The 12,284-nt window shown below is 44.0% G+C and overlaps 1 long non-coding RNA gene across 1 annotated transcript; it reads left to right on the forward strand.

The window, feature by feature from the left end:
* Positions 1-3,015: 3,015 nt before the first annotated feature.
* Positions 3,016-11,857, forward strand: LOC138689130 (uncharacterized). The gene is made up of 3 exons (XR_011327962.1): positions 3,016-3,430; positions 8,661-8,884; positions 11,620-11,857. It is a non-coding gene; the product is annotated as an uncharacterized lncRNA (long non-coding RNA).
* The last annotated feature ends 427 nt before the right edge of the window (positions 11,858-12,284 follow it).

Here is a 12,284-nt window from a genome sequence, read left to right on the forward strand (position 1 = left end):
TGTTAAGGAGTTAGGTACTATATATAAACTGCCAAAAGCAACCTGAAATCTATATAAAGTGAGGTAAATATTGCTTAGAGATATTAAACAACACGTGTATAAATCAGCTTAATTTAAAGCAGCCTTGAAACTACCAATTCTGTTTTGACTTGTAACATAAGGTTGTGTATTTTATAGAGATGCTTTTATTGAAATTCTTTAGATTTAAAAAATGTTACAAATATTTTATAGATTTCCTATTTCTTGAAATTTCTTTTTAAAATTTGGAATAGTATTTTTAGGGCATCTATCCATTTTATTAGGTAGCCTCAATGTGTTAAGAAAGAAAAATAAAAAATGCTGATTATAGGATGCCTTAAAACACACTACTTTTCAGAAATGTTTCATGCCTGGTAATTGTCTATGCACATCAGCGTACTCACAGGAATCCCTTTGCTTCTCCAAGCAGAGTTCTCACAGTGTGGGATGATCAGGGGAAAGGAGACCTTTTCTATGAGTGGACAGGGAAAGCTGTCAACTTCCTTAGTCTTGCAAATCAAAGACATAAAGGAGATATGTTTGTTGCCTGTGAATATGTTAGAGCTCTTTCATCTGGTGGAAAATATTGGCATAGAAATAAATACGAGCATGTTAAGAAGACAAGAATTGACAGATCTATGCAGGCCAGAGATTCTGTTTCTGATGTAGTGATGCTTAGGGAAGAGTACAAAAACATATCCACTTTAAGTTATCTATCTCCAACAGCTCTCAAATATTTTGAAATATTACAAGAATCAAGAAGGATATCACAAAGCTCTGAGATTAAAGAGGGAATGCGATGCCCCAATTTTCTCGGAAAGAAATCGTAAGTTATCCTTGTCTTCAAAGATCACTCTAGCACCAGACACACCTCTCATCTACTTTTTCTTGGCAGCAGTTCTCCAGAGCCTCAGAGGGAAGACCAGTCTTCTTTTCTGGTCTGAAAGAGCTGGGCTGTCGTGCAGAAAATGCATCGCTAGTCGTGACATCAGGAGGTGAACAAAAAAGAAGGACGGTGTGCTCCACAGCAGGACTGATGCACACCCTGTGTTTCCATTAGCTAGATGTCCCCAGCACCCTGTACAAGGGCTGGGGACACTAGGTTACCCTCCGAAGGCTCTCTCTGGTCCATAACACTAGACCTAGACACTGGGTCCTCCCCTACTGAGGGGGCAAGGCACCAGCTTATAGACTACTGTGATGTATATGCCAGGCAGCTGAAATAAACTGTCTTTGGGGTTATGGCTGAAACCAAACAAGCCTGCTGTGGCAGATAGCATTCCTGTCACCAGTGTCCTCTGGAAGACACTTGGATATATTGCTGGGGAGGACTGTATAAACCTTGAAAAGAACACTGGAGAGCAGACTTAATCTACTGGGAAACGTGGTATTAGCAGACGGCGTGCCCTTGCTGCAGACACATCTCCTCATTTCCATGCCTTAGTATCCTTTCTTGCTTTGACTCATCCTTCCATGGAGCTACATCTCCCGCTCCATCACTGCTGCCTTCTGCCCTCTTGCAGAACAGCCTCCAAACCAATTTGTCCTACTTAAGTTTAGACACAAAATGAGGTAGCTGATTCATAAGTGTAGGTACACAGTCCATGGAAGGGAGACACACCTCCAGAAGGAGACTGGGATGGATTCTGGAGCTTCTTTCTTCTCTTCCTTGACTGTAGGGTACATTTTAGGGCAATTACACCCCTAATCTACACTCTGCTCCTGGGGTCCTAACTGTAACTAGGATGACTCATGCAGTGTAAGAGAAAAGGTGTTATCAGCTATCAATTATCTGTCAGTTTGGTGACATCTTTTATAGCTGAAATGGCTTCAGGACTTATGTTCAAGGCTGCTGTCCAGCCTGGATTGCCAAGGGCCTGCTTAGAGCTCATGGTGCCACACTACCTCCTCTCCTCTGCTCACTTTCGGTAAGGGCTTAGCTCCATTGAGCACATTGTTCTGCCTGCCAGATCTCTGATGGACCCTGTAAATGAACATCTTTACATTGGCTGGAAATTATTTTGAAGTGCAGAATTGTCACACTGAAGTTGTCTCAGGTCTGAGCTCTTTTTCTTTTTCATACCCAGATGGTTTGTTGCATCAAAGTGCTTTGCAAAGTAGCTTTTAGGCGAAGTATGACAACCCTTCATGCCCACAGCTCTCAACTATTTGAAGAGAGCAATGGACTTAAATACGCAAAGTACAGCAAAAACATCTCCTTGTGAAAGTCCACACTGTCCGCATCATGCAAAAATTGCAGAGAAGAAGGGAATTGTTCACCTTTTCATAGTTATGCCTTCTAAATGGTCTTCAAATTTTCTGGTTTTCATCTCTGGGTTTGTATATATTGGTGTTGCCTAAACCTTGCTTTGCACTCACAGACTTTCTTTTCCTTTGCAGACTGCACTATTCCTCCACTTTTCTTGTCAGGGGAAGTCTCCTGCTCATACGCGCAGACTCAGAAATCCTAGCTGTTATTGAAGGCCATGGCAAGAGACTTAAAAGGTAAGCAAGCAATTGGCACACTAATGGATATTTGAGGTTAGACACTCTGATAGTAGCAATAGACAACCTAGTCTAAAAATACCTTGTAAGATTACATTAAGCTCGAGAACCCTGTGCAAGAGCTATTTTCACATGAAAACAATGTCTGTGACTTTCAAGGCAAGCATATTTGTTGTTTTGCAAAAACCTTCATCTGGAGAACTTTTCTATCTTCTCCTGTTGCCTCCTGCTCACAACCCCCATCATGTTTTTGTTCTTTCCACTGTTTAATGTTTATCTTCCTTTCCAAAAGTAAAAGTCAGATGGGAAACTGTCTTTTCCGAGCATTCCCACAGCACATATTTGCATTTTTGAGCAGTATCTCAATAGCACGGTGTTCTTCAGATAATCTAAAATCGCAGAGACTATGCAGGTAGCAATCTCAGTACTATGCACAACTATAATAGACTATGCCAAGCAAGAATCAACAGCCCAGAAACAAAACAGACTGGCTGAAAGTGCAAAGGTTAGCTGGCAACTTTACCCCTACAAATATATGCAGTCCCGGCTCCTATAAACTGCAGGTTAAAGGGCAATGAGATCCTGGGGTGGACATTTCTTTGTTGTCCAACCACAATGAATTTCAGGCTGTATTTTACAGTCCTATATGGACCAGCAGCAGAGAGTGACATCAGTTTCCAAGAAAGCCTTTAATCTGAAGATACTTCAAAAGTGTCAGAAAACCTTGATCTAATCTGACAAATTGCAGCACCTACGGAGGATTCATTCAACCTGAAGCATTTCTCTTCCTGTTCTTTATTTTTTTTATCCTTAGTCATGATGTGAGGAGGTGATAGAAGTGCCTCCCCCATTGCTGAAGTGAAAGGTACCCAGTTTCTCCAGCGTGGATCTTCTGACAGCTCAACTAGTAAGCAACAAGGATTTGACTTTTTTGTTGGGTTTTTTTTTCCTGCCTGCATGAGAGCTGGAACTGCATTTAAAAAGACACCACCAGCTTTAGACCATAGAAGAGCTACAGAGGAGGTCAGTGGTGAAGGGACTAGTTGCTGGGACCAGCCTGGCTCTCGGTGGGCCTTAAGCAACACAGGCAGACGGAAGGCTTCTGTAGGAGAGAAAGATGCTAACACAAGCACCTGCAGTAAAGCAGGAGTCAAGTGTCCTGTTTTTACAACCTCTGGCTTGTGTCCAGACTTCAACCTCCCCATCCTCTCCCTATTCAGTGTGCAGAGTTCAGCCATGCTCAGTTCTGGCTGAGCCTTGGCTGGCTTTTTGGACAACCTCTTTCAGCACTGCTGATGCCAGCAGAGATCCCTGCTTCAAGGTTTTCAACTGGAACCACTCTTTCCCAGTGCCTCTTTCTTGATAAATTAGAGCTAAGCAAACAGCCGCCCAAATAGACTTAAAGAAGCATTAATAGAAACAGGAACATTTTGCTGCTGTTTTTACTTGGCAGGACCAAATGCAGCTGCCTGCTGAACTGGGTAAATAGGGAACAGGGCAGTATTACACTTCACCTCTTTATCAGGGTTCAAGGCAAACTTTCCCTCCTTCTTTTCCTATTTTGTGCATATTTTGGAATTCTTTTTAGAAGTTAACTTTATTTTTAAGTTTCAGTCTGGGTTTCTGGAAAATTAACTAGCTGAAAGTGACTGTGAAATTATCCCCTAGCAAAAGGTAAACACGAATCATGCAGACATGCTGACAATAAAAAGAGATTTTCACAAAAAAATCTTTGTTTTTGAAAAGACTATTCTTTGGTTACTGATTATATGCTTGCATGTTTTAATGTTCTCTGTGTTATGAATAAGCAGAAGTTGCAAATCTGACATCCCAGACCAGACCTAAAGCTGAGCCGATTCCTCTCCCACTTACACTGGTCTGGGAGAAGGGCCAAGCAGAAGGTGTCAGGATTTCAGGAAGGGGAATGGTAGGGAGTCGACCTTCACACAAGGTCTCCAGCCCCATTATGGGATGGAGATTGTCTAAATGTGAGGTATAGTAAGTCTTGCACAACATTTATTCACCATGACAATCTTCTGATATTCCTGTTCACCTTGTACATGCCCAATGATGCTTTAAAACTTGCCAAGATACTGGGTCAGGCCACCTCTGTGTTTCTGATTTCCACAGCTTAATTACACACAATGTGAAAACACTTCTTTTCCTCAGTTATGATTTTCCCACCTTTTAACGTCAATGGATGTATTTACTGGATTCCCATACTCTTACACTACAGCACATCTGTTCAAAGGAGTAAGTGCTTTTATAACACTATTATATGCTCAATTAAGGTCATGTTTCTCAGGTACTAGATACAAAGAGATGGTCCCTGGCTATAACTGCTCACAGTTTGAGCAGAAAAGGCTAAAGGCCAGGGGAAACAGATATATAACAGAATCACAGACTCAGCCTCTCTATGCATGTCAGCTGCTCCAGTCCCTTCATCACCTCTGTGGCCCTTCCCTGGACTCAATCCAGTGTGTCCATGTCTCTCTAGTACTGGGGAGCCCAGCACTGGACCCAGCACTCCAGGTGTGGCCTCACCAGTGCTGAGCAGAGGGAAGGATCACCTCCCTTGTCCTGCTGGCAATGCTCTCTTAATGCAGCCCAGGGTACCATTTGCCACCTTTGCAGCAAGGGCACTTGCTGGCTCATGTGCAAGCTGGTGTCCACCAGGACCCCCAGCTCCTTTTCTGCCAAGCTGCTTTCCAGATGGTCAGCCCCAAGCTTGTACTGGTGCAGGACTTCGCATTTCTTTTTTGAACTTGATGAGGTTCCTGCCAGCCCATTTCTCCAGTCCTCTGGACAGCAGCGCAACCCTCTGGTGTTTCAGCTACTTCTCCAAGTTTTGTATTGTCTGCACTCAATGGTCAGAGATTTGACATCAAAAGAGGTAAGCAGCTTTCCTCAGACCATACAGGAAGGCTGTGTAAAGCCAGGAACTGTCTTCAATCACAAATTACCCTTTTGTGTGCAACAAATTTTCCCCTTAACACACATCAACTCTATTTGTTAATGGTTTTTAGGAATACCACATCTATTTCCTTTCCAGATTATTTTCATTATCATTGCAACCCACAGTGAGTTGTAACGGGGCAAAACTATAAATCAGCTGTTCCTCTCTTGAAATTTTTATCTAACAAGATAGCTCAGCGTGGAAGGAGTCTCATTTGCTCTCAGCACCCACTGGGCTGAGGCTGCAGCCTCTGACTATCAGCTCTTCCCTCTGCCTTCGGCTGCTGAGCATCCCGGTGCCTCAGTCTCACCTGAGTCCTTCAAAATTTTGCTGACTTCCGTTAACTCTGCCGATCTCTGAGCATTCATCCACCCCAAAAGGTCATGCTCCTCCTCTTAATTCTCCTCTCTGAACAGCGTGAGCCCTGTCATTTAATGATCACTAGCAACAAATGGGAAAGACAGGAGAGTGCAGGAAATGCCTTCCTGGGTCAGCTCAGTGTCTGTCTGTCCTGGCTCTCTGGGGAGAGCACACAGATTTTGATGCTACCGAAGGTCTGTTGTCCTCATAGTGCCCCACACAGCAGCTGTAGGATTAGGGATGTTAGAAAATATGCCCTGGCTTCTTTTCTTTAGGATCTTTTTATGGACCTATTGTTTGTGAGGTTTTTCTCCAGTCCTTTTGCACCTGATGGTACTGTCTGTCTCCACAACCTCTGGTGGCAACAAGTCCCCAGATTTCTCTATTTGCCATGTAAAATTTTTCTTACTACTATCTGTTCTAAATTCATTCATATTTCACTGATTGCCCACATTTCTGCTATTGAGGGATCAGGTGAACAATAGCTTTACATTCCCCTTACCATTGCCTTCATGTTTTGTAAGCCTCTCTCATATCTTTCCTCAGCCTTCTCTTCTCTAAATTAAAGCAATCCAGCCTTTTCAGTCTCTCTTCATAAGCAGTTTGCTCCATTCTTCTCATCATTTTAACTGCCATTCTCTATAGCTTTTTTTGATTCTACTATATCCTTCTTCAGATGCAGAGACCAGAGCTGCACACAATATTCAAGATCCATGTGTACACCAAGGTTTGACAGCATGGCTATTTCCACCAGTATGATGTGTAGTGTATATATATAAGAAAACCCACATCAAAACAAAATGGAGGATGCAACCAGTACAGACAGGCGGAGAAGGGCATCAATATTCTAAAATGCCTGTAGGTAAAAGCAATGGTGAACAAGAAATAGGAGACACACTGTAAAGTGAAGTTACAGCCTAGTGAGCACAGCAAGAACATGATGCTTAGAGTAACTAGAGATTTGATATTGAGGCCTTAGAGAAGCAAAAGCTGTACTGCTTTGTGCAGTGCAGTGTGGTAAAGAAATCACAGGCACCTCCTGTGGGTGAGGAGCCAAGACATGGAAAATAGAAGAAAGAGCTTGAGCAACTGCTGGGTGCAGAAAGAGAGGAAAATAATTCAAAACCTTCTCTCCTAGGATTCGTGGCTGTTAAAACAAAACAAAACAAAGGAGAGGATTAAAAAAATATATCCCCTTCTATAGAGAATACAACTTAATTGTCTGCAAAGTAAAGTACTCAGAGGAAAACCCACCCTGAACCTGATTTTTTGCAGTGAAAAGTAACTGATTGAAAGTCTTAACAACAAATAGCAGAGCTACTTAAATTCAGATTACCACAGGGTAAAATCCCAGTGCAAATAACTATGATTTTGTGAAAGCAATCTAGTTAGCCACAAGTGACTAGGACTAAGGATTAAAATCAACCGCTATGGGAGAAGGCTAAAAGATACGATCTCCAGTTTTCCATCCAAGATGAGGCTCCTGGAAAACAGCACAAAGGCAAGGAGGCTTTACAAGGGAAGTGGGGTTTAAGAAGGAAAGTGCATCAGCAACAAAAGAAGGGAGCCTAAGTGACAAGATAAATAGAGTGAGGTAATTTTGATATAGAAAAGATAAGGCCAGAGGAAGATAAGAAAAGAGAAAAAGGGTGTTTTAATGTGGAACAAATCTTCAGTTGTTAGGTAAAAGATCTTAAGGATTTACAACAAAGGTGGGGGTAACTATCTGTGTAGTATGCCCCATCTGTACTGCCCACAACTAGCTTAACAATGTCTTTGTAGGGTGGGCCTGCAGTATGTGGGGCTGGAGAAAGCCAACTCTTCCTCTAATGTACAAGAAACAATTCTTTAGATGTTAGACACAGCTCTCAGTGAAAGCTTTCATCTGACTAGGTGGAAAATGAAGAAATAATCTCTTTCAATAAACATGAACAGCAGCAAAAAAATAAGCAAAGCCTTAAAGCTGCAGTTGCCTCAGGTGGATGTTTTGGTAGGGCCGAGGCTATGCCCTTACGGGTGTTTTTACCACTGGAGCTGTTGTCCACAAAAGGCACATACTCAGGTTTTAGACCTGAGCTATCTTCTGTATAATTTGATGCTAGGCTGTTTTTTCTGACTTTAGGACCTGACCTGCCATTTAAGTATACAACTATCCTTACCACCTTACTACCTCATAGTCTTTGCTAAATGGTATTTCAGATGAGGGCAGAGATCTGGCATCCATCTACAACACTGCTGGAGAGGCAGAGTAAGAAGGGCAGATAAGCAGATTTAATCTGCTGCTGCAAGCGGATGCTAGGGGATGCACGAGGAGGGCTAAGCAGAGCCTCCTCCTTGCCATCCTGCAGGCCGTGGCCAGATAAGGGCGCAAACAGAGCGGAAAGATTCAGATTAGACCGACAACATCAGGGTAGTAAAATACCTGCTTATTCAGTGCCGCAGTTTCAGATGGGAAAACACAGTGAAGAGGCCCTTTCCTCACACAGGCATGGGTTCAGCCTCCTCTCACCCTGCCAGGGCGGGTGGCTATTCTTGACTCCGATCAAGCTATTCAGGACACCCAGAGCGGGGAAACTGAAGCACAGAGATTAAGTGACTTCCCCCCCACTGGTGACAACCAGGAAAGAAACCCAGATTTCCTGCTTTGCCACTTTAACGACAAAGCTTTCCACCACAGGGTCTGCAAACCCCTCCTTTGCTCATCGCCCTGCTCCAAGCAAACTGCCCCACATCGTTAGCAAACAACGGCACTGGGGATGATGGGGCTCAGGCATGCCATTTAGTCCATTTGCTCCTCTCACTTCCCTTTCTTTTCCCACAGAGCTCACTAACTTTGCGTGCTGGTGCCCAAAGCAGAAAGGGTCCCGCTGGCACCGCGCATCCCCTGGATGGCATCTCCGGAGCCTCCCCACCTTCTGCACAGGGGCAGGGGACAGGCACAGACCCTCTCTGTCTCCATCGCCTGCAGGCTGCATCATACAGCCCATTGCACTGCAGTAGGGCTGAGGATCCTGCAAGCTGCATGGATTTGAGGCTTATGCAAAGGTGAACGTAACTCCAGTGTTTTCTAAATGAAGGGGTTTTGTTTGTTTGTTTGTGCCTGGCATGTAAACACCTGTAATACAGTGTACTGATGTTTCTGACTTCTGATATAGATTGGCCTGTCTGAAATGTCATTACCTGTACCCTGAAAAGCCTTTATTCTTGCAAGCCAGGTTCTATTTTTAATGCATGGCATGATCCTACGCTCAGGAATGATCACTAGCTCCCCGTTAATTTCTCCTCTCTGTTTCATTGCTCAGTGAGCAGCCTCTGATCTCACTGCTGACCTCCCAAACCATGGAAGAAACAGGCTCACACTATCTGCAGAAACACCCTTCCCTCCCACCCTGTGCTCCAGCAGCCTCAGCACAGTCCCTGTCCCCATCGCCCAGGCTGCAACCGCCTCCTTTATCTGCGCTTACCAGCCCTTCCTCTGTCTTTTCACTCTGCCATCAAGGTCTAGGGCAGCTTCCTGTAATATTTTCTGTGCCACTGGTATCTTAACTTCTGCCTCAAGTAATCTCTGCCTCTGGTGAGCATTTTCCACGTCACGTCTTTCTGCAGACTATATATCTTCCTTTGCTCCCGTCCCTCACGCTTCCTCTGATCCTACTGAATCTCTTCTTTACTGACTTGTGATTTTAGGGTTTCCTGTTCTCAGGAGCCAGGATCTCCAGGCAATATAATATAAACTGCCAAGCCAATTTGCTTTTGACCTTCTGCTTAAAGTATTAAGCTAGCTCTTGCTCTGTTACACTCAGAGTATATATTGCACATGTTGGTTTCTCCTGCTTTTTTTCCTCTTCATGTTTTTGGACCAAAACCTGCTTTTAATCATTGCTGCAGTTAAGACTTCCAAGGAATCAGTTACAGGCCATGTATTTAACAGCTTGACTATTAAATAACAATGTGTATATAGGAGAGTCTAAAAGAAGTGGCAAATATTCTATACATTATGTCTTGAAACTGAAAAGAATGAACACTCTTAGAGGTTATTCCAAGACTGTACCTCTGCTGAGAGACCAAACTTCAAATGAGCTGCAGCCTTACACATCCCTGTGTAGTGGAGTTCATGAGAACATACGTATGCAAATGCCCCTTTCCTTTGAAATCACCAACATAATTTGACATATATACATGCAATAGGATTACTCATGTGCTGAAGTGTGTGCATAGGTTTCCACAGCATCAGGAACTTACTGAAGAAGCAAACTATTAAAAAATCAGGGACTCCCACCCTTTGCCTTCTGCCATCCCACCCCAGTCAGAGTCACCCATAACAGAGCTCTGAGCTGACCCTGGTTTCCACTTAGGCAACACTTTTAGCAACTTTTCTAGATGAAGAACACCATGACTCCAGAAAAAGCATACAGAGTAAGTATACTTGGGAAGTTAAAAAACTTCTGTTTCTGTATCTTAGGACACAAACAACACATTTTAAACCCACTGCATTTCTGCATCCAGAAAAATCAGTAAAATCAATCTCACAAATGCTTGTGCTGGTCCATTCTCATTTCCCAGCAACATGTACTTACCTGGCAAGAAAATATGACTTCAGGGGATGGGAGAAATGACACCTACTAAATCCATGTTAAGCAATGGACTCAGGACTTTGGGATTTGCACTGGCTGTCAAGCTTTTCATACAGAGGTGACAGCGGTAATTAGAGGGTCTCAGGCTCATTTTTTGCTGTACGTACTCACGTTGCTGCAGCTGCAGTCAGAGTGAGCTCCTGAGCTTCTCACGGGGCACCTGGAGCCGGGCTCCAAGGCCAGGACTTGCAGAGCTCAGGTCCCATGATGTCCTGGACATGCCAAGAAAGATGGTGCGCAAAAAGATCTTGGAGAGGTCACAACCTACACTTTCTGTCCAGGAAAACGCAGACAGGAGTGTGTGTATGTATCTGGCTGGTTAAGTGCCCATTGAATTATTTTATTTCTGTTGTGATTGTGGCATTTAAGGGTATTTTAGGCCATGCTGGGATGTTTAGTTATTTAAAGCTGTGACAACCCAAGCAACCTCAGTTTCCAGGTGGTTCCATGTGGAGCCAAGCTTGCTCAATTTGCTTTTCTTTAATTCTGCCTTTTTCTTACTGAACTGGGAGAACAAAGCGGGACCCGGGGCTCATACAGACCCAGTGCAGATGGCTGTCTCCAAACTGGTCCCCACTGTATTGTCTAGGGGGAGAGATAAGCACTTTTACAGCAGTTAATCTCTTCTGAAGCAGTTTTCTCTACCTGATCAGAAAAGCATTGCTCTGAGCACCAAGTCCTGTGCCGCTGACATCGCTGGGAGCTATGCCCTCAACAAGAGCCATCTTTGGGTATCAGGTACCTGATGGACTTAAAGATAAGTACACGTTTATGTGCCCATGAAGTCACTCAGTCTTAATCATATGCTGAAGAGCTTTGCAGAGTTGATGCCAGAGTTCAGTCATGTAGCAGGTGGTTGCAGGGAAAGTGGTAACTGCAAAGATCTGCAATGGAGAGCCAGAAAAAAAATGAGTTGGTCTCCACATAACATCCTTGTATTCTCCACATAACACCCTTACATTATTTATCCCCCTGTTTAACTTATGAATCTGCCCAATGATAGATGAAATTTTGATTTTCAGCTGTTTCACTTGTGATCTTCCTGGCTGTTTTCTCTACTAAAGTTAGCCTGAGTAAATATTTGACTTTGTACCCTAAGCCACTGCATACCGTTGTGTAACCTAATAAACCCTTTTATTTCATTAGCACCAGTTTATCCAATGTTCCGGACTAACTGAGAGCGGATTTCCAAGAAGAAAAAGGAAGAACATGTTCACAACCACAGACACCTCCTCACCTGTTTACGAAAGACAACGTGGGTTCTGCAGGACAGAAAAAACACTGACAAAAAATACTGCATCTCACCTTTCTGTAATTTGCTCAGTCCGTATCAATTCCCTGAACTAAAAGCCGCATCACTCAGTGTTTAAATAAAAACAAAAGCTGAAAAGTAATGTTGCTGTTTTCCTCCACCCCGTAGGGATAATTGGAGCAGATTCTGCACTCACATGTGCGGCGATCACGTCCCTCTCCGTGCTCTGCCTTAGCATTCCAGAGGCAGCTGGACACGGGCAGGCGGGAAGGGACAACTGCTCTCTTGTTTATAGCCACTTGCGTCATCACTGTGATCTTTGTAAGGAAAAGGGGAATCAGAGGGAAAGGCAAAACACTCTGGCAGCAACCAGCCCGCATCCCAAGCCTGTGTCCTGCTGCAATCACCTTGATCTCCCTCACCACGCTGCAGCGGTGCGGGGATCCGGGCAGCGACCCCCCCGTGCCTGGCCCAGTCACTGTTCTTGCCATACCCACCGTGGTGTCGCCTCCAGACAGCTTGGCTTTGTCACTGCTGCTCTGTGGGCTCTGTTTAGTAG

Source organism: Haliaeetus albicilla, chromosome 15 (genome assembly GCF_947461875.1).
Source record: "Haliaeetus albicilla chromosome 15, bHalAlb1.1, whole genome shotgun sequence".
NCBI classification, from domain to species: Eukaryota; Metazoa; Chordata; class Aves; order Accipitriformes; family Accipitridae; genus Haliaeetus; species Haliaeetus albicilla.